This window comes from Cyanistes caeruleus, chromosome 1, assembly GCF_971803275.1.
Source record: "Cyanistes caeruleus chromosome 1, bCyaCae1.hap1.1, whole genome shotgun sequence".
Classification (NCBI taxonomy): Eukaryota; Metazoa; Chordata; class Aves; order Passeriformes; family Paridae; genus Cyanistes; species Cyanistes caeruleus.
In genome coordinates, this window is record NC_141701.1 from 8,432,008 (window position 1) to 8,455,071 (window position 23,064).

General features: G+C 43.5%; 1 protein-coding gene across 6 annotated transcripts in view; it reads left to right on the forward strand.

The window, feature by feature from the left end:
* The window catches only part of ST3GAL1 (ST3 beta-galactoside alpha-2,3-sialyltransferase 1), an 88,568-nt gene that overhangs the window by 20,942 nt on the left and 44,562 nt on the right, over window positions 1–23,064 (forward strand). For 2 of the 6 annotated variants that reach the window (XM_086878395.1, XM_086878382.1), the window contains exon 2: window positions 3,923–4,067. The exons of 2 other annotated variants lie outside the window; for them this stretch is intronic. The gene's annotated coding sequence lies outside the window, so the exon portion shown is untranslated. Of the gene's footprint in view, window positions 1–3,880; window positions 4,068–20,040; window positions 20,141–23,064 lie in introns of all 6 variants that reach the window. 2 more of the 6 variants (XM_086878391.1, XM_086878389.1) reach the window with 2 other exon arrangements.

Sequence of the window (23,064 nt, forward strand, 5' to 3'; positions counted from 1 at the left end):
CCCATCCCAAGTGCCCACACATCCAGTGACTGAACCCTTTTCAAAGTGGTTTTTTTTCCACATGAGGAAACATCTTCCTCAAGTATTTATTACTTTGCCTTGTCCCCTGATTGAAAGGATGCTGTGAGCCCTCTGCACAGGGCAAGTGTTTGGATGTTCTTCTTTTTTCTCAAATGAAAGAATAGCAACATTCAAGTTCTGGTGGAGCCATGATGCTTCATCAAAGTCTAGTTGACCCTGAAACTTGTTAGTTTTGAGTAAACCAGAAGATCAGGGTTTCTGATACACCAGGTTCTTTGTCTCATGTCTGGGCTGTATTGCTGCCTCCATAGGGTTAAGGAGGAAATGCCCCTTCCTGCCTGAAAGGGCCTTTCATAATGTTCTGCTGGTCTTTTGGAGCACCAGCTGCTGGTGAAAACCTGAGGATGGAATTTCTCCTGTACAACCATCTGAACAGTTGTAATTTCAGTGGCAATTTCCCTTTGCTCACACTGCTCAAATGCACTTTTCTGATGATTTGTAGCAGGGGATTCATTGACTCCTTTTTCAGCAGGACAGCTCTGCTGTGCATGCAAGTCAGTGTTGATATAATTATAACACATTTGTCTTTAATTTGATAGCCCATTGCTCTTAGGCGTGTTCACTGTCACTGCAGAAGTGTCCTTTTAGGTGGCTTTTGTCAGGAAGGGATGAGGGGATGCAGAAGTGAAATTTGTTTAGTAAAGAAACATTATTTCTGTTCTCTGTTAACAGCTAAGCATGTAAAAGAATAAAACCAAAAATACTGGTCAGTCATAGAGAAGTAAAAGAAGCAATACTTTCCAAATGCAGCTGAGGGATGTGAAAACATGATTCATTTTCAGAAGATTTTGTATTGTAATTCTGCATCACACCTCTGGCTCTCAACACTCTGCTCTCTGTCTCTCTGTGTGTTCAGCTCATAATATTCTGATTATTTGTCACTAGCTGGGCAGCTATAGCCTTAGTTATGATGTGATCTAAAATCCCATAGACACCAAAATACTTGAAGACAAGGAAAGATGTTGCTAAATAGCACATGATATAGCTGGAAAATCTGACCACAGAAAGCCCAGATGTCTGCTAGAGGCACTATTTTCTTAATTGCCTAATTTTAGATACCTAAGGAAGTGTGTTAAAAATAAATAAAACTAAGTTGTGGGAGTCTTTTGAGGTCTAACATGACTGGTATGGATGATCCTTAGACTTTCAGATGCTTCCAGAAAAAACAAAGTATGCCACTGTATGCCATTTTAGCATGTTGATTACGTTATTTATTTATTTATTTTTAACTCTGGAAGTTTTTAAATCAAAAGTTGCATTTCAGGCTGGGGAATACTAAGTCTGTTGCAGTGATGCTTTCCTTATTTGCAAGGTTTTTTGCTGAACCTTTTATGAATATTTGACTTTGCAGAAACCCCCAAATTCCCATCCGCCCACGTGCAGCTTTGCTCTGAGGTGCTTTTCTGGTGCTCTGGCTGCCCTTTCTCAGTGCCAGGCCTCAGGGAGTCACAACTTCCCAGCACAAAGTACTTGCCCTGTAGTTCTGCTTTTGCTTTGTTGTATTCTAGGTTTTTTTTAACTTTTCCAACTCTGACCTGCTGCTGATGACCTTGCTGAACCTCTGTCCTGATCCGTATCTTATGCTACCCTGAAATATCATGCACAGGAAGCATCTGGCTGTTCCCCTGCTGTATGGGGCATTCTTTCAGCGGATTATCTCTGTTTCATTCTGCTTCGTTCTGGCACAAAGCCTGCAAAAGTCATTTGACAAACCTAAGCTCTCTGCAGATCCAGATCATCCATCTCTCGCCGCTCCCAAGACGCCAGCGATTCCCGCGGTGTCCACCTGCTCGGAGCTGGCTGCCTTGGGGACGTGGGCATTTGTCAGGTTTGCTTTTTTCCCCTTCTCATTGCTTTACTCATACCCCCTAGAAAAGGAACTGCGAGTTGCTAGGAGAAGGTGAATCAAAATGTGTCCAACTTTGGGAAGTGAAGTGTGTGATGGAGATGGGATTTTTAAACATCTACTGACGGTCTTCATGGTGGCAAGGAGGGGGTGTATTTCTCACAAGCTTCTGGCTTCTGCGCTTGCAGATTTCCCATTGAGAGGGAAGTTAACTTTGGTTTTGCAGGTGCAAGAGAAAACAAGTGTCTGTGGCTTCCTTCCGATTTTACACTGTCTTTCCCTTTTTTAAAATAAATTTTGCTCAGCTGCTATGCACAGCCCTGGCAGGTACCCAGCCCCCTTTGTGTTTCTTTGTTGAGTCAACAATAAATCCAGCCAGAGGAGAACAGCTTAATGGTCTGTAGTAATCATCCATCCAAACTCCTGGCTACAATCTTCATCTCTCCAGCCTGTGTAGCTCCTTTCCTCCCAAAGGGGAACCATTTGTGTCCTTGTTGTGCCTTGGTGAGTGTTCAAGGCTAGGCTGCATGAAGCTTAGAACAACCTGGTCTAGTGGAAAGTGTCCCTGCTTGCAGCAGGGGACTGGAATTGGATGATCTTTAAGTGTCCTTCCACCCCAAACCACTCTGATTGTTGATCATGAGTAGTGCAGGTGATGTTGGTGCAGCATAAAATGGCTGGGACCCCTGGGATCCCCCCATCCTTGGTGAAGTGTGTGCCTAACATGTCCCCTTTTGGAAAGTCAGGAGAACCTTCAATTGGGATGTAATACCTTTTTCCAGGCTAAAATATAATCTGCTCAGTTCCAGATAAATGAGTTTCACTTTGATGCTGCAGGTCTCGTGCGTTATTGCTGTGTTGATAAGATTAATGATGTTGTCATGGTCATCTTAGTGGTGTTTCACTAAAATGCCTCCTTTTCAGGTTGAGTAGCAATGTGGGAATCTCTCCTTTCATGTTTTAATTTTTTTTTTCTGACTTTCCTATTAGCAAGATAAGCATTGAGGTGTGATTCCCAGTGCAGAGACCAGAAGGTCTGTTCAAAGAATTCAAAACCTCATGGTTCCTGAGGGCCTACTGAAGGGTATTTAATATTTGGGGCTGCACCAAACCACTCAGAATAAGCTGCAAGGAACAAAAGCCTCTGAGAAGTGTACTTATTCATTACTGTGTACAGTCATACATTATAAAGTTTAATACTTGCTTGCAGACTGGGTGACAGGGACTCCATTTGCACTGTGTTTGCCTCTTAATCATTATGATCATTTTTTATATATCAACTCTAAGAGGCAGATTAAGTCCAAGCATGACAAAACCTCCCATGGCGTTGCTGCTGAGATCTGCCCAAAAAAAGCAACACTGGGTTTATTTTAATTTATTTTTTTTTTGAGGCAAAGTTCTTATTTACCTATTATCAAGCCATGCAATTACTGAAAGACATTATTCTTCTGCTCAGTGATGAAATAAGCCCTGAAGTCACACCAGTGAGGTCACCCAGGTACCTGCAAACACGGTGCCCGAGCGTAGCAGCAGTTTGCTGCTTGCAGCTGGTGCTGTCCCTGGAAGCAGCACTCATATAGAGTGAGAGATAGATATATTTATATCTCACTCATCATTAGTGAGATGCTGTTTGGCTGGGGAAGTTCCCAGGCAGGGTGTGTGGCATGCTGAGGCTGTGCTGCTCTCAGCATCACGGAAATCCTGAAGTGAGCGATGTCTCTCTGGTCAGCACACGAGCAGGAGCAGGGCAGACATCCTGACAGGGACCAGGCAGCGCTGCTTCGTTCACAGCACGCTTCTTGTGAACTGCAAGAATTCATTTTCCCTTTCGGGGCCCCTGAGCTTGAGTTTCAAAACGAGAACCATATTTTGAGTTCTTTGTTCCGATAGAAAGTCAGCTCCTCATCCCTGCTGAAACCCTCTCAGTGCTGCAAAGGTGTAAAAATGAGCCAGGCTCCAGCTCATGCCTTTAATGTCGTGTTTTGTGTTTTCCAGATTGGCTCTTTTGGTGGGTCCTGTGCCCCGCGCAGGCTGTGGCTGAGCAGGGGAGGTCCTGCAGCCCTGTCACACTGTGCTGAGTGTGGCTGCTCTCCCTGCACAACTCCTTCAGCTCATTTCGTGTGAGATCTCTCTCTTCCAAGTGAGTAAACCACAGATGCAACTTCCTGCAAAATTACCAACTTTTACGGAACACTTATGGCTCCCTGCGAGGTCTCCTCCTCCGCTCCCACTGTGCTGCTGCTTTTCTGAAGGCAAATTAAACAGATCTATTCCAATCTGACTGAAGCCATTGAGTTACTTAAACAGATTGACCTGACTTGGGCTTATCAATTTCTTTAATGAGGTGTCCTCTGCAACTTCTGCTTGGCTTTTTGCCATCCTTCTCGTTAAAAAATTTATTTTGGAATCTCTTTGTTCCAGGTGGAGTCATTGCCAAATAGTTGGCTGGGTATATGCCTGACCCTTACCCCCTAATAATGCTTTAATTTTCATTTTTAAATCTAGCAAAGGCACTGTGAAATTGCCTTGCTTATAGATGTATGATTTGGAAAATGTTTTAACACTAAGTGAGGAGCAGCAGTGAAGAGGGTGCTTCTTCCCTCTGGCTCCATGGAAATAATCCTGCATAACAGAAAGAGTTTCACAATTAAAATGCTGGTTTTTGCAGCCTGGGTGAGATGTCTTTTTATGGTCACCTTTTAAAACAACAACAGTGATAGATTCCACCCAGGCTGGAGGGATAATGATTTCCCATTGAAACTTTATGAAATGGAACCTTCAGGATCAAATGTTGGATCACCTACACCCAAAGTGCAGGGGGAAAAATAAAAATCATTGTTGATTTATAGAAAAACTGGTGTGCTTCTTTGGGATGAGTATGCATCAAAAATGGTTGGATTAATCCAGATTTACTCCTATAAAACTGTATTCTGTCTTTGAGCATCCCTCCCTGGGCACATCTTCCTTGATGCTGATGGTCCTTCCCCTAAAGCTGTTAAATTGGCTGATGTTTTGTGATTGTTTTGGTTTTTTCCTTGAGCCATTAAGGTCATTTATGTATTGTACATCAGTCAAGGCCAGATCCTCCACGTGTGCATCACAGCTGTTTGGAGGCCTTACTCAGGCCACAAGGACAATGCCTGTTTTGTACTCCAGATCCTTCAACTCGAAGGATCAACTTCACCCAAAGTACTTCCCAAGTTCTTCCTCCTCTCCAAAAAAAGTAACAAGCTGTGACCTGTCTTCGTTCAGGTCACAGATTATTAATCCTTCAGGTGCAACCTTGACCAGAGCCCCCAGTGGTGGGAAGGGAGGATGTCCTTCAGTCTTCCTCTCAACAAAACTTTCTGCAGCCCATCTTGTCCATGTATGTTGAGCACAAGACATACAATGTGGGAGCTCCAAGGAAGCACAGGCAGAGAGAGAAATGAGATTTTTGGGTGCCTGCTGTATGCAGCCATGAGGTATAGGGCAAATGCTCACTCTATCAAGGTGCAGTGTGCAGGGACATCACACCAGGGAACATTACCACTCCTGCTGCTGCTTTAGTTTTTTTTTTTACTTTTAAGACAAAGTCTCTGTAGAGTTTAGGTGCCAGTGTGGGAAGAGGGCTACTGACCAGAAGGGGTTTGATGCACAAGTTTGCACAAGAAGAGGCATCTTCTTGTTGTCTCTCTGACTCTTTCCCAGAGCAGAGTCCTGAGTTCCATCTGAGCTGACTGGGTTTAGCAGGAACTGGGTTTGCCTTCATCTTCTGCAAGTTCTGTCTTACTTAGTGGGGGCAGGTTCCCAGCTCCACTGAAGTGTTCCATTCTTTCATCCTGTAGAAATAAATCCAATTCATGCAAAGTTGCTGCAGAAGAAAAGCCTTCTGCCCTGGCCAATAAACCACTTCTGCTCCTGTCCCTCCTGCTTCAGCCAGCCAGCCTTGCTGCTGACAGTATTTTCATCTCAAATGCACAGTTAGAAAAGCAGGGCAGGGAAACCCAAGATATATCTTGGGAAATAGATATCTTCTATGCAGAAATACATCTCATTCCCAGACAGAGAGAGGAGGAGGAGGGTGTGTGGCTGTGGGCCCTGGAGCCCAGCGGGATGCAGGGAAGTGGGGGCATCCCAGTGGCATTAGTGAGGACACTGTTTCAGATCCCAGCAGCGTGCTCCAGCCTCCTGGCTGCAGTCACAGTCACAGTGTTTATTACTGACTGCTACTGGATTTTTACAAAACTGATCAGCAGGGCATCTGCATCTGCATTATTTAAGGGAGTGGGGAATGACCGTGTGGTTACAAAGTTAGATGTGTGCTCAAGTGTCTTGCTGAACTGGTATTAATTTAGAGAAAATAAATAGGTGCTTCCTGGCTTGAGTCTGGGGCCAGCATGTGCAACCTGTTTAGATTTAGGGTGTTTCAGTTCTGAGTGCCTAACTTAAGATACCTCAACACACAAGTTAATAAAAAAAAACATGAACACCCACAAGAAAAGCAGAAGCTTAATGGCACTGAACCGTGTCCAACACTCATTTACAGAGGGATTTCCAAGGTGTGCAGTCCAAGCAGTTGGATAGTGAATGTAAAGTTGTCCAGAGGACCATGTATATTGCATTTGCAGAAGTATTGTTGAGCTGTGGTCAGAATGACCACAGATAGACCCGATGTGACTCAAATAATCAGGTAAGGGTCTGCATGGAAGCCACAAGAGTTTGGAGAAGGTGTTTTTTGTGTGTGCTCAGTGGGCCTGATCCCGCATTCCTGTGCTGGTTCTGAGGAACTGACCATTAAAATCAAAGAGGTTTTTGACTGTCTAAGGAGTTCAGACTGTATTGCTGTGGCTTTTAGTTCCTTCCATTCATTTTCCTTTGATTATCAGTACAATGCTTTATTTTTGCACAGTGTAGTATTTTATTAAAGGCACATTTGTAGCTAATAATATTTATGAAGAGGCAGCTTTGACTGAAACTGCATCTGAATGTCACTTGAATAATGAATGGGAATGCCATATAGCCATTAAAATTTCAACAATGATAACTGTATGTCTGTTAGAGTCCCCTTTTTGATGGATATGGCCAGCATCCATTAAAATACAGTGAGAATCCTTGTTCACAGTCCCATAATGGGTGATAATAACACTCTTGATAAGAATTTGCAGCTTAAGATACCAATTTTACAAAAGGGATTTATTGCAGCTAACAGCAGCTCTGAAGATGAAAATGTAACCATCATTCAGTTCTTTTACCTTTTTTTTCTTTTTTTTTTTTTTTTTTAAGTCTCATGTATGTAAAGAAAGGATTTTACTTCCCCATCACTCTCTGGAGTTGGTTTCCTGCTGGCCCTTATTAAAACTTCTCACTTTTTGAATATAAAATGTTAGCCAATATCCCCACTGGTTTAAAAGAAAAGAAAACCAAACTTTTCGTCCTATTTTTAACACAGAGGGTTTGTAGAATTTAGAAATAGATGTGGCCTACTGTGTCATCCAGTCAATTTTCTACACCCCTCCATTATTTCTTGCAAGCCTTCATGTTTCTGTGCTTTTTAATGTTTATAGATGCATTGGTGCTGCAGCTGTTCTCCAGCTCAGTGACGTGTGGATGTCACCAGGCTCTAACAAGGAGACTCATGTGGCACTTTGAAGTTGGAAGAAAATAGGGAAAAATCTTCTTAATAGAATCTATCCCAGAAAGTGACTTTGCTTAGCTTACAGTAAATATGGGGTGCTTCAAAAAGTGTATTAACTGTAGAGTAACTGTTTTCTTGGACCTACAAAGCTGATGCAAGAGGCAGTGTAGTACAGTGGCTGAGATGACTGACAGGTTTATATTCTGCTTTTTGACCTTCAAAAAGTCACTTAATCAAGCTTTTCCTTTCCCCTCTCATCCCTTCTGCAGAGCAGGGTTTATCTGAGCAGAAAGTGCTTACTAAGCATCAATTGAACACCTACTGTGCCAGGACCCTGAGCTTTATCTCTCAAGCCTGGTCAAATCCAAAATAATAGATTGGTCTTCTGAAGAAATAGGTTGTTGAAAGAATCATGTAGGCTTGGGTTTTCGACTGGTATAAAAAACAAAATTTCTTAAGGATTTGGCAAGCTGAGTTTAGCTTTCCTTCTATAATTATGGATATAGTTTGTTGACTTTGCTGATTCTTTACCTCCATTCCTGTGTTCAGTTCCAATCTGGCAGCAGGAGCTGGAAGGCTCACATCCTTCTGCATGAAACAGGGTGCAATGCCTAATTATTATCATGATTAAATTTGGTGATTAAGTGATCTGTAATTGTGTGTTCAGACATCCCAAGATATTCCTCAAAGCCATGGTGCCTGATCATCTGGTCAGGGTTGGGGTGTCACTGTGTTGATTAAATCTTACTTTAAGGAGAAGCTGGTTCACATCTCTGCAAACACTTAAAACTCTGTGGAATTTTGCTACATTTCTCTTTGCTGAGCAATACGTAAAAGTACATCAAGTGCAAGTCTAGATAAGTAATAAATGTCAAGAAAATATCAATAGAAGGATGTATTTGTAAAATAAATTAATGTCTCCTTGTTTAATTTAAGAAGACAGAAAAATATCACATTCATGATAAATTTCTGAAGTACAAAAACAAAGAGAAAATAAATATATGCCAACATTATAACTTCCTCTTCATGACTAAAGCTATGGCATTTTTAAAGCCAGGAATGAAGCAATTTTAGGTGTGATTCAATTGAAATTTCTGCCTTTCTCTGTCCTCTTGGAATAAATCAGCCATGCATTTTAAATTTTCCTGCTTTCATATGCTATGGGATATTGATAAAAAATGATAATAACAAAAAAGCAATGCCTTTTATAGCAAAGAAAAGGCAGTCTGGTAGTCAAATGTTTTTCAAGCTTGGTGCAACTTGGACTGAAAGACTGGAATATCACCTAGTAATAAGTTTGTGGAGATGAAATCCACTTGGATAATAAGTACAGAGCTATGCAACTTGACAGGCTGAGTCCTAAAGGGCAGCAGTCTTGGATCCAATAGTCTCTCTCATTTTGAATAATTGCTGTGCAACACAGAATCAAACATTTATTGCTGAGTAAAGGTGCATTTGCTCTCCCTGGTGACCCTCTATAAGCAAATGTGCAAGACGATTTTATTACCAGGAATGCAATTCACACAAACTGTTTGCTTTAGAGAATTAAATAAACCCAGACAAAGGACAGTCAATACTGTTGTTTTACCTTCTTGCATTTAAATGCTGCCTCCTGCATGGTTCAGTAGCAAGCTGGAAGGCAGAGGGGTTCTGTGTAATGATTCATGTGAAGAAATTTACCTTTGAGAAAAAGGCACAAGAGCACCAAAATCAAGGGGTTGCTTTGCTGTAGACAAATTCAGAGTATCAGCTTCATCTGAGGCTGCTGTGATTGATGACTAGTGAGAATTCAGTTGACTGGAGAAATCTTAGCTAAAAAATTTGTTTCCAAACTAGAATGGCCGAGCAGTGGCAAAGCTTTGATTTTGCTGCCAATGCAGCATTTGAAGAGTGAAACCATATTTGTGGCTGTGGTTGAAAGAGCTTCTAGGAGACATTTGAACCCATGCCATGAATTTTTGGACTAGGAGCATTTTTCAGTGCAAGGGAAAATGACATCTCGGAGCAGCACTTGCCTGAGGAGGGGCTGTGATCAGTCCTGCCTTCGGGCAGAGCCTTCCCCGAGACCAGTAATTCTTCAGTGCAGTTAAAAATAAAGGCATCTGGTGCCTGGCTTGTAGTGATGACAACACATTGCATGGCTGTGGAGGGACATTAGGAGCCATTTAAAGTGCCAATTAGTGCCTTAGTCGTTATTCTACTGTATTTGTGCAGTGTTGACTATCTCTTGCTAGGACAAAATTAGACCAAGCAGAGTCCGAAAGGTTCACACCTTTGGTCTTCTCCTTTCTATCAGCTTATGAGCACAAGAGAGCTAAGGCATCCCAAGCCTTTGTTGTCTTCATAAACCCCTGAGAACTCCATTGAGAGGTACAGATCCAACACAAGACCCTGGACTCTCAAACCTTGGAATTGCTTGCATTCAGATACAGGCTGGTGTTCTCTCCCCCAGCACTGTGTTTTGTACAGTGATAAGTTAAAGAGAAGCACTAGAAAAGATATCTTGGACATGACTGATAGCACCTCATGGAAGCAAGAGTAAATACCGAAATGTTGATTTATCTTTCCAAGACCAGCAGCTGGGCTTTTTATGAGGCTTGAACTAAGGAATATAAACACTGGGTGACAGCCACAGCAGGACTGACTACTCAGACTGTACCTCCAGTCTATCCAGTTATTAAGAGTCAGCACAGAGCAGTGCAGAGAAGCCATCAGAACATTGCAGAAGTCCTCAGCTGTTGCAGATCTGTTTGTGGGGCAGGGATGAGATTTCCTAGCTCAATCCCAGCTGCTATTCTGGTGTGCTCATCCTCTGCAGGGCTCAGCCCCATGGAGCACAAGCATCACAGACATGGGATGAAAACCATCATGGACCATTTTCTGTGTGTCTAACCCTGGATTTGGATCACCAGGTGTTGTCCCAAGAAAAGATGGGTGGAAGGAGATGTGTCTTCTCAGCACTCTTGAGAGTGTGTGATCTGGCAGAGGGGTCTTCTCTGCCAAAATTTGCTTTATAATCATTTGTGAGGTAAATAAACTGCAGGTGTCACAGCCAAATTAAATGGAAGCTATGGCAAAGCTGATCAAGGGCGCTTTCTCCTTCAAAAACTCATGTAATGGGTGACCCAGACTTTCAAGACAAAATATTTGGCAAGTGAGTTCAAACAGAAGAAATTGTCTTATTCACTCAAAAGCTCGTGCTTCTTGCCAACTCAGTAATGTGCTGTTGGGGCAGGTAGAAAGGGCTGCTTTCCAAAAATAAGCAGATATTATGCAACAAGCTTAGTTGTATTAATAAGTGAAAAAGGGATGTACTAGTCATTATCTGCTTTCAAATCCAAGTAGACAGTCTTACTGATGATTACTGATTATTTTTTTATTCTTACAAAGAGAAATGTTTGAGGAAAGGCAGAACTCAGTCTTTAGCATTCTTTTTATTCCACATTGTAGCTTGGTAATTGTTGAAAGATGTTCCATGTGTTGAACACGTTACTTGAAACTTTTCTGTTGGCTTAGTGATCTGAACTAGGTCTGACAAGTTACATCAAGAGTCCTTCACAGGACACTCCCTCTAGCAAGAGTAATACCCTTCTTGCAGGACCTGCTCTGGAGTTCTCGTTGAAGTGAATGGACTTGATGTGGATAGACAACATTTCTCTATTCTGTTATTTTGGGGTTTTTTTTCCTGATTCTGTTGAATATAGGAGCTGTCCTGTATGTAATGTCCACTGTTATAAATAGGAGCAGTACTAAAATTCATCCTTAATTGTTTTTAAAGAAGGATTTTGGATAAAACAGCTGGTGGAAATCATTTGAAAGACTCAGCTGGCTTTGCGTGAAGTTGGAGCAGGCTCAAAATACACTGACAAGCCCAGCAGTGAAAAAAATCTGTTGTCAGCTGATGTATTTCCTTCCCCTGCACTCTGGGTTATTCTCACTGTCTCTCCTTAGGCATTGAATTTCAGTGTCTACGTTGGGAGCCCAGTAAATGGGAATGCAGGTCTGTTGGGTTTGCCTGGCAAGCTTTTGGCAGTGGGGGGACCACAGAGGTGGCTTCTGTGAGAAGCTCCTGGAAGCTTCCCCCCATGTCCAGCTGAGCCAGTGCCAGCTGGCTCTAAGATGGACCAAGTCCATCTGCAATGCTGGTAGTGCCTCTGGGATAATGTGTATAAGGGGGAAAAGTTCTGAGCAGCAGGCAGAGGAGAGTGGAGGGAGCATGTGAGAGCAGCATCTCTGCAGGCACTGAGGTCCTGGAGGATTGTACCCTGTGGAAGGGTCCCATGCTGGGGCAGTTCATGCAGAGCTGCAGCCCATGGGAAGGACTCACATTGGAGAAGCCTGTGGAGGTTTGGATCCCTGAGGAGGAGGGAGCAGCAGAGATAATATGTAGTGACCACAGCCCACATTCCCTGTCTCCCTGCTGCTGGTGGGGTAGGAGGAAGAGAAATCAGGAGTGAAATTGAGCCTCAGAATAAGGGAGGAATGGGGCGAAGATGTTTTAAGATTTGGTTTTATTTCTCATTGTCCTGTTCTGTTTGCCAAGCTCAGTCTGTTTTGCCTGTGATGGTAACTAGTGAGTGATCTCTCCCTGTCCTTACCTCAGCCCACAAGTTTTTCATTATATTTTTCTCCCTTGTCCAGCTTAGGAGGGGAGTGACAGAGTGGCTTTGGTGGGCACCTGGCATCCAGCCAGGGTCAACCCAGCACAGTGAGTAGCAGACACATTACTTTGGGTGGCTATCTTATGTGGCTCCCCACATTTCCAGTGGTGGGGGTCTCTGCACTGTGATCACTCAGTGGAAGAATTGAACTCCAAAATTACAAGTGTGCCTGAGGCTTCTGTCTCAGAGATGGGCTGGAATTGCACATCCTGGCTCTTACCCTGGGTGCTTGTGGGCAGTGACCCAACAGCTTAAACATCTCCATTCACCTGCTCCATCATCACAAGGACACTTATATTACCCTGTGTAGGACTACTGCTCTCTGCACGAGCAGCCTGCTGTTAATATCACACTAAGCACCCAAATTCATGTCTTTGCAACCTCAGTGGCTTAAAAGGGGTTGTGCAAATGTGAATAGCTGCATGTGGTTTCTCTGACCCAGGGAAAGGCAGCGTGTGAAATTTGGGCTTGTATGAACATACATAGCTAGAGGAAAACAAACAAGAAACGAGTTGGTAATATGTTCATGTGTCACACTCAAATGCTCTTGAATAGGGTGGGTGACAATAGCATGGTGTCTTCTAGATGCAGGTGGAGGCAGCAGATAACTGTGGTGACTGGTGCCAGGCAAACCAGCTCCTGCTGCCAGGGCCCAGCATGGAGCCCTGTGGCTCCTTCACAGGCATCGCCGAGGGTCACGGAATCGCTGCCAGGGAGCCAGCTGGTAGCTCTCTGTCTGCAGCTTTCTTTACCCCATGAAGAGTTTCAAATGCTGCCCCCTGCTCCTGGTTTTTTAACATGACATTGAAGGACTTTCACTTTCCCCCCCCCGGTTTTTTTTAAGGCTCTCCTTGCCTCATCATGTTATGGGTGACATCCCTGACACTGATTTCTGCACCAGCAAGATTTTCATGGAATCATAGAGGCATGAAGGTTGGAAAAGACCTCTCGGATTATCAGGGTCAGATGTCTTTTTTTCTTGTCCAGAAAGCAATCCGTGGCAGGGCTGCCTGAAACCCCCTCCTCCCACTGCAGGCACTGAGCCCTCACCCCACCCCAGGCGGCTGCTCCATTCTTCTGCAGAGGCATCAGGGATGGGGCACACCCGGAGCCTGGGAACAGCCTCCCTGCTCAGCTGCCCTTGCCAAGCAGAGCTGCAATCTGGCCTCAATTCCTGAAGCAAAAGGCAGCTGAAGCAGCTCAGTGTTCCCCTCTCCAGAGACCGGCTGCTCTCACCTGGCGCCTCGCAGCTAATCATGGTGACAGCAACCATTGTTTGTTTTCCTCCATCCTTGTCTTCCTTGTTTTATGGAAAATTAGAGCAGGCAGGCAAGCCATCCATCAGCCTATAAATGCTGTGGAGTCTTTTGGCTTTGTGCTAAATAATTGTGCATTTTATTGCTATTTACACATTTATTTTCTGAGGCAATAAAATACAAACTGCAGTGCTCAAGACTTTATATTTTGCATCTGTATCGCAGCAGCCGCACAGACTTCAGCAGCAGCACGCAGCCTGCCTCCATAAATTCACTTTCTTATTTTAGTAGGTCTAACATTTATTTATAATTAATGTCAGAGACCTTACACAGGAATGCCAATTATTGATTTTTTTTTCCTTTTTTAAGAAAAAGAAATTACTTTTTTTTCTTATTACTGCCATAGCAGCACAATCAAATAGCAGAGGCTAATCTTGTCCACAACAGTGGAAGAAAAGGCTCTTAAAAACTGAGTTGGTGGTAAAGTTATAAAAAGCATCGTGCAACCCCTTAACTCTGGAGTTTGTATATATGGAGAACGTTGTGTGGGGGGCAGGGGACAGTGATTTAAATCAGCAGCTCTGCTGGTGTCAGTGAAGGTGTGTGGGAATGGGAAAGATCTACAGCAGGAACCATTGTAACCACTGCAAAATGAGAGCCTTTGGAAGTGGCAGGGGGGCTCAGTGTCCCATGCAGATGGGGATGGGGCACCCAGGGTCTGGGGTGGATCCCCAAACTCCATTGCTGTGATTGAGGAGTGAGAGCTGTGCCTGCAGGTTTGCACTGCCAGCAGTGCCCGTGGGGTTCAGCACTCCCCATACAATGACAGTACATGGAATGCAGCTCCACTTGCCACAAGCACATGCACAAGGATGTGGACTGGACCAAGGAAGCCTTAGAACGTATTTTTATGGTTTGACTCTCTCATTACCTGCTTAGTGCTAAGATATCTACCCATGCATTTGTAAACTAAATGGCCTTTACCAGTAGCCCTTGCACAGCTGTGCTTCTCCTCCAGTCCAGCTATGCCAGGAAATCTGCTGAGGGAGGCATCAGACTTGGCAAGGAATGATGGGAACAGCAGCCAACTCCATCTTAAACTAATTTTTACCCCTGGCAGGGATGGCTGCCTAACAAGTGTTCAGAGGCTGAAACACAGCCCTGAAAAAGCTGCAGGTTGGAGGTGTGAAGGGGCTGCAGGGTTACATGTATTGTGTCTGCTACTGCACCAGCTTCCAATTCCTGATGATTTACCCTCAAAATGCTGAGCAGCTGTAGCAAAGGGAAGAAGTGAAGTTAGGAGCAGAGTTGGGACCCAGGGATGGATATTACATTTCTACCTCAAGCTCTGCAAAGGTGAAAATATGATGGGTGCTTGCAGGCTCACTCACCCCTTCCACATCTGCAAAGCAGAGCTGGCAACAGCATGCCTTGTGTATGGTGGTATTTTTGGAGGGGTTAAAGAAAGGGCTTGTCATGAACAGTTGCCATGGGGGTTGAATAACCACTTGTCTTGTGCCAGCTTTGCCTCCAAGGGGTTCTCCTCCCACAGCAAGTGAACCTCAGTGGGTCAGGAAATAAAAGCAGAGGTGATCAGTCCATTTCTGTGACACCTTCCCAGAGAGCTTTGAAAACAGTAAGGAAGCCCTATGTCAGCTGAGAGGGTTGTGATGTCTGTGCATAAATGTGCCAAGAGATTCTGTCAGAGCAAAGCTGGATGTTGCTGAAAACAGGGGTGAGCTGTGTGATTCAGTCTGAGGAGTAGCAAACCAAACCTGAAGGATTCTGGTCTGCCTCCCTGGGTGCATTGAGTGGCAAAAGTTGTGGAAAATGGTGAGGTGTGGATTCTCAGCATCTCTGGAAACTCATAGCTCAAACATTTCATGTGGAGTACCTCAAATGGAAGCAGTGAGTGCTTTGGCTGTTACTTGTTTGTCATTGCACAGCCACAAATGCAACCTGAATTTTGTCACTTAAAGTCTGGCTTTTTTTTTATTTTTTATTTTTTTGTCTAGCACAATTAGGGATTTTCTTTATTTGCTTGCTAATCAGGAAGACAGCTCTAATTTCATTTCTTAATTAGCTTGGTATTTCTACACTCATCCAAAGATGTCTGGCCAACTTGAAGTAACGTGCAACTCCTGCCAAAGCAAAGGCTTTGCACACCAGGACTAGATAGCCTGGGGACAGGAGAACATGTGCTTTCACAGAGCTGTATTGTCTGGGTTTGGGGCAGCTATCACCCACAGGAACCCCATCTTGCACAGGGGGAATGTTGCTGACAGGCATCTGGACATAAAGGAGATTTATTCTTGCCCAGTGTCACTGGTGGGGCTTCAAAGACTTCTTCATTTGCTCTGTCTGCTATGACAGTGCTGGGGAGCTTGGCCACCAAATGTGCAGCTCATCTCTGTGGATTTTGTAAAGTTGTTTCTGAAAGCTAATCCTGTTTTCATTCTGCTTGTGTTGAACAAGTTGAGCATTAAATCATGCTTCACCCCGTGGATGCTATTGCAGACCCAGCCCTACTTTTTTGGGTTGGAGAAGGCATATCCAAGGGCCTGCAGGAATGGGACAAGGGTAATGGTTTTAAACTAAAAGTTTTTAGATTCAGACTAGTTATAAGGAAGAAATGTTTATGAGGAGGGTGGTGAAACACAGGCAGAGGTTGTTGAGAGAGGTTGTAGATGCCCCATCCCTGGAAACATTGGAGGTTAGGTTGGATGGGGCTCTGAGGAAGCTGATCTTGCTGAAGATGTCCCTGCTGATTGCAGTGGAGTTGGACTAGGTGAGCTTTAAAGGTCCTTTTGAACCCAAACCATTCCATGATTCTAATAAAAGCTATGGGGAGGAAAAAGGGCAGTGTCTGTCTCATTTTTTATCCTTTACTATAGAAGAGGGGTTTTGTCTCAGAGAGAAGTTGGTTTGGTTCAGACCAGCAGAAGTTTGAATGTCCCTGTGTGCCTCCCACCCTCCTTGCACGCAGCAGCATGACCCATATAAAGGTTAATTCCAACAGTAAGCCCTGTCAGCAGGTCAGTAAACCTGCTCCCAGACCCTTCCTGCTCCCTGCTAATCCAGACAAATCCTCTTTCTGAGTACCTTCTCCTGTTTCTTCCATTACCTTGGAGTAAAAAGGTGAGGATGAAGGAAGGGAAGTTACAGAAACACCCTTTTCCCACTTTGGTAGGTGCCTGAGAGCAAAATCAGTCTCCCTGAAGTGCAGGTGGCTCCTGCTGGCTCTGTACAGATGTCTGTGTGCAGTCTGCCCACTCTGCCTGCTCCTCCCACCATGACTGCCTGGACAATGCCATCCCAGGACTTGCCCTGGCTTTCCCAGCACAGAGTCATTTAAATAAGGCTGAGCTTATTTCCCAGGCTGCCTGTATCTAAAATCAGGGGGACATTTCCTTCTGGGTTCATTTAGTCAAGAAAAAAGGAGGCTGAGGGGAGACTTTCTCTGCAAATCCCTGAAAGGAGGCAGTAACCTGGTGGGGTTCAGTCTCTGCCCAAGTAACAAGAGATGGAATGAGAAGGAACAGCCTCACGCTGTGCTAGGGCACGTTTAGAGGCGTGTTTAGATTGGATATTAAGAAAAATTTCTTCACCACAAAGGCTGCCTAGAGAAGTAAGGAAATCACCATCCCTGAAAATGTCCAAACAACATATGGATGTGGCACCTGGGGACATGGTTTAATGATGGCTTGACAGTGCTGGGTTAACTGTTGAGCTCCGTGATCTCAGAGATCTTTTCCAACCTGAGTGGTTCTGTGATTCTGCTGTGCAAGCCAGGGTGCAGCTTCAGCTCGTTGACTCTGCAGAGGGATGCTCTGAAGTGATCCCAAAGAGTTTGGTTTTTATTCAGGACCAAGAGGATTGCAAGCACAGTGTTCCTTCTGAAGGCTGGGCTTCTTTCAGTTTCTTCTTTCAGTCCTTTAAGACTTTTAATTAAGAGTTCAGGGAAGCACATTTGCTGCTGCTGTCTTATCATCTGGTACTGATAACGCGAGAGGCAAGAGAACTTCCTGTACTGGTTGTTTGTGGGGAAGAAGTTACAAAGCCATCTATTAGTTATGTGTGACTGGTTGGTACTGCCTTTGCATGGGAGGAAACCTCTCAGCACCTCACCCAGCTGAGCCTCCCATGAGTCTATGAACAAATGTCCAGGATTAAAGCCAAACCATCTCAGTTTCGAGTGTCAGCCAGGAACTGCCCCTCTCCCAGTGGCTCTGAGGGGTGAGCAGTCTGGTCCTTGGCTGGTAGCTCCATGAGCAGAAATGACTGCAGATATTTGTAGAGCTCAGGGAGGATCACTTTGCCTGTATATGCTGTGTGCTGTCACTGTGAGCCTCACCCTCGCACTTTCCTCGCTGAGGAAATCAGAGATGCACCAAATCTGCCATGTACATAAACCAGAGCAGGGGCAATGAAATTCAGAAGCAAGAAATACAGGAGGCTGCAAAATGAGAACAATTTCCATCAGCTGCAAGTTTGGAAATGTTTTGGCAGCAGTGATGCTGGGAGCTGGAAACTTGGAAACTTCAAACAAAGATCCAGCAATCCAGTGAGGGACAGGAACCCCTGGTAACCATTCCATTTTCCTAAGGATGGAAACTCCCCAGCAACAGCAATTACCAAGTACTGGATCATCCCCCTGTAGCTGAGTGTGACAACACTTCTGGGGATGGGAAATCACATCACATTTTAGTGGAAATTAAAAACAATGGTGCCCTTCAGCCCATGCATCTCCTCCATAAGAAATCATAGGTCAGTTCTCCTCTGGGAATGTCTAAGTTCTGTTTGTAATGACTTCCCTTTGGATGCAGTCATTATTTTTCAGCATTCACTTCTTATTTTTGAGCAAGAGAGGCGTAGTAGAAAAAGATTAAAAACTCATATTACCCTGTTTTAAACCAAGCCAAGCAGAACAGCGCATTTCCCAGAGTTTCGTGGTTTACATTTCCTTGCAAATCTTAGAGAGATTTTAATTAAAAGTTTCTTTTTCCTTTCCTTAATAAAAGCAAAACACAAATAAAAATCTTGTAGCTGCCACTTTTTTTTTTGGACACAAATTGGTGGCTCATTTAAGGGAAAACCCAAAGCCCCAGGGCACTGCTGCCTGTGGTCACTGGGGACTGTTTTTAACAGTGTGCCCATTAAACTTGCCAGGAGCTTTTTTTCTAGAGCAAGTGGTGACATTTTCATAAACTCCATTTTAAAAGTTACCAATTTTTCATCTGAGTGAGAGCAGGATCCCACATTCATCACAATACTCATATGCACAAAACCTTGCAATCCCAAAGAGAAGCTTCCCTGTGCCACTGAAAATGGAGGGATGATTTAGGTGGGGAAAGGATATTGCAGTGAGTGTGGGATCCTGTTCTCAGTGTTTGAATGGGAGCTGTGATCTTGAACCCAAGGACAGAATTTCACTTTAGATGTTGCCCTGCTGTGGGTTTTGTGCTGACAAAGGGCTCTTACAGTCACTTCAGGACAGTAACACTGAGGGTGAAGCTGAGGTTTCTGACATGCACCCAACCAGCCCATGCTGGACTGGTGTTTGTCTTTTGTTTAAGCACAAGAAGTTGTTGGTTTTCTAATGTGTCACTATCTGGGAAGATGCTGGAAAGTACTACTGGGGAAAAGTCAGCAGCCAGGGCTTCCCCATCCTGACTCAACAATCAGGAGCCCAAAGGACAGAGATCTCCCTCCCCTCTGCCACTCTTTGTCACAGGTAAAAGGGTAAATTCAGCCTGGATGATGTTTCCACAGCATCTAGCCTGCTGCAGCTTGATCTCTAGGTAGCATGCTGGCAGCACTGCAGAAGGCAAGACCAAAACAATATTGAATTGGTCACCACTTTCTCGTCTTAAAATTTCTTCTTTTACAAAATCAATGATACCATTTTAGAATTGAAAATTTAAGTCCTAAATTAATTGAATCTTCCTCTGCTAATTATTTCAGTGTGGCTAAGTGATACTTTGAATTTCTCTTTGAACAAGGAAGCCCTTAAATATTCAATGATTGCTGGCTACCTTAGCAGACTCCCTGTTTATGTTTTTGCCACCTAAGTAAGACAAGTGGAAAAGATGCCATAGTTGTGTGCATGTCTGTGTGTGTTTCTCCAGCATTCAATTATCAGCATCCAAAACCTCAGTATTACCATTTTTGATGCAGTTCAGGATGCCCAGCTGAGTGCTGTATGTGTAGCTCTGATGTATGCAAATCCATTTTGCATGCAGCTCTTGACATATTTTCATATTCAGGATTATGGGAAGCTTTTTGTGTGCCACTTTGATGTATGCTAATCTTTGTTTCTCAAAAAACACTTTAAAAAGTCCAGAGAAGTAGACAATATTTCTTCTTCACCAAAACCCTGTGTTTTTTCTGCAGCCAGGCCCCCACATGGCTCAGAACAAAGCTTCCACCAGTGGTGTGCTGAAGGGCCAAATTCATGTGCTCTGCTCTGGGCAGCTGCTTGTATCCATCAGGTGTGAGACAACCTGAGATCTAGCAGTCCTCTGGAAAAAAGGCAGCCTGAATCATTCATTTCTTCCTTGACTGTCACCTCTGTTCCAGATGCAGGGCAAAAGCTGGAATGGGAACCTTACACATGGAGGCTGGGGGATGCCTGGGCTGGTAGCAGGAGCACACAGTGCATGCAGCTGGATCCAAATAGGTCAAGTACACCTACTGGGGACATAAATGATCAATCACTTAAAGTGGTTGCCTAATGGCTTTGTCATTCTGGCTTGTAACACAGTATATTAATTATCAAATGTGCTACTTATATCTCTAATATATTTTTTTGTATCATTTATAGACTTCTTGTAAACTTTCTGTGGCTGCCAAAATTATCATAGTGTGCACAGCAGACGAAAAACTTGGAAGTATTATTTTGTTCTTGCAAGGTTTGCAGTGGGTGCCAGGTCCAGACTATGCACAGATGCTAAAACACTTCTGAATTTAATTGTGGGTAGTTTAACACCTTTGTAGCACCATAAAGACTAAATGTAAATCCCAGGTTAATGAATGAGAAAATCCCTGTGGTGTCATTAAATCTTCCCCAGAGTGAACTCAGCCTGCCCAATGAATAAATGTTTAATGCAGTGCTGTGTCAGATGGAGCCATCGATTGTGAGAGAAACGCTGTTGGTTTAACGAGGATCCCATCAGCTGAGCTCCAGTTAACAACCCCACAGTGCCAGCAACTGCTTGGTATTGCTTCAGGGCAGGAATCCCAGCAAAAAGAGTCAGAGGTGCTCACTTGGGCACAGAAACATTTTTCCTGGATTTTCCTAGAGTTTGGGGATTATTGACAATATCATCAATATTATCATCATTACCATCTAATCCTTCTTGGCATTCAGGATTGTAATGCCATGAGGTTCCCTGCAGTGCATTCATCACTTTCTCAATATCAGAAATTAATGTTCCTCACAACACATTCTTTGAAGTCACAAACAACTGTATTTATAGCCACATGCATTTCCCTACAGCTTTAACCAAGGAATAGATGGGTGAATATTTCTGAGCTGTGTATTCACAGGTGGTGTAGCAAAACACCTGTGTTTGGGTTCCATTTTATATTGGGATTGCATGGACAGGTTTTGGTAGTGGGATTGGGGTTGAGGCTACAGGGTTGGCTTCTGTGAGAAGCTTCCAGAAGCTGCCCCCATGTCCAGCATGGGCACCTGGCATCCAGACAGGGTCAACCCAGTACACACCTTTGGTTCAGAGTATTCTACACTCTGAAATAATCCTATATCCTCACTTGTAATCCTGTAAAATTAAAACAAATGCAGCTACAGGATTTACTTTTCAGTAGTTTAAATTTGCATCTGTTTCTTCTACTGCCACTATTTAATTAGTCACTGTGTACTTGAATTACATTAAAGTACTTTTCTTATTGTCTTTGGTGAATCAGCAAGACTTTAAAAGCAATCCATAGTCATCCCAACACAAAGCTAAAACCAAAAATTAGAGATGATTTTTTTTTTCCTTTCTCTTATGAGGAGTAAAAGGAGTGCTTTGTATTTGGAGGGTGGTGGTGGTGTTTTTGTTTGGGGTTTTTTTTAATTTCTAAATGTTTTGCTTTCCTTTAATTACCAAAATTACACATTTTCCAGAAAATCTTTTGCAAAATGAAAAGTAGATTTCTTCATTTAAAATGTCAAAGATGCTTCTTTTTGAAAATTTCTTAATGCAGCAAATCAAGATGAAAAATAGATTTAATTTTGACAAACTGATTTGAAACAAGACAGAAATAAAAATAAATTGTGCTTGAGAAACACCTTACCAGCTCCAATTCTAGACTTGCCTTATCATGAACCACTTAAAAATTCTTCTAGGTGCAAGCACACATAGGTGTCCTGGAAATCCCTTTGATAACTCTTCCAAGCAAAGGGCAGCAGAGCTTTGATCACAGCCCACTAATCACGTAATGGGGACGCATGGGAAGGATGTGGAAGCACAAGGGCAGTCTGTCCACCATGGACTTTGCTATCAAAGTTTGTCAACAGGAATCAAACAGCAATTTTTATGTCTCCAGTTGTCTGCTTGGATGTTTTTAAAGAACTCTTTGAAGTAGACCAATTCACAGAGATAGAGTGAATAAATTTAAGTGAGAGAGTGAATTTTAGTTTAGGATTTTCACCGCAGAGTTATTCTTTTCATTGTCCCAGCTTTGGATTCTTGGCATGCAGCCCAAAAAAATCCCAACCCATGGTGAATATTGGCCCACCACAGAAAAGCTCTCATCCATCAGGTTAAACCTATGTGTCTGTCCAACATTGCAAACTACAGCATAAGGAAAGAAAAGAGTATTTTTTAAGAACTTGTAACAATATATTTCCGATTTAAAACATCAATGTGTCTGTGGGAAAGGGGATTTGGAATATATAAAAGAAAATGAAGTACAAGCAGGAAAGCAGAGGTGCCATTTTCTGATTAATGGAGTGTGTATAAAGAGGTAGAGCTCCTCCAAAATCACTTTCTAGCAAGACAGAGGCTGTGGAAGACGTTCTGACCAGCAGCTTATTTTTCCACTGTTGTTTTTCAACACATCCCTGGTTGACCTGGCAGACTCCAACCTCTTGGCCATAAATGCTGCTGTTCACAACTTGGCTGGACAGTTGTGTCATTCCAGTGCTCCTGTTTTGTCCTGAAAATATTTGAATTGAGTATTAAGCCAGAGGAATGGATCATAAACAGGTCAGCAGCGGAGCTGCGTGTTAAGTTTGAATTCACCAACAAATTCATGCCTTTTCCCTGGCCTCTCCCAGTTTATCTCATGCTTGTTTCCTGGTATGAAGATGAGGCTGAGTGCTCCCTTGGCACCGTAATGACCTGGAAAACTTTAGACCAAGCTTCCACTGGCAAGTTGTGGTGCATTACCAGTGTGCTTTTCTTCACTGAACCTGGCATGACACCAGGCCTGGCTGCAGTAACAAAAGGCCATTATATAAATGGTGACTTACTCACATTATAGTTCCCAGTGGAAATAAATTGATCATGAGTTTATCTCCACGGTCCCAGACATTCATGTGTTTCCGAATGATAAGTGATACCCAGGTGAATGTCATCCTTGCAGAGCTGGTGCCAC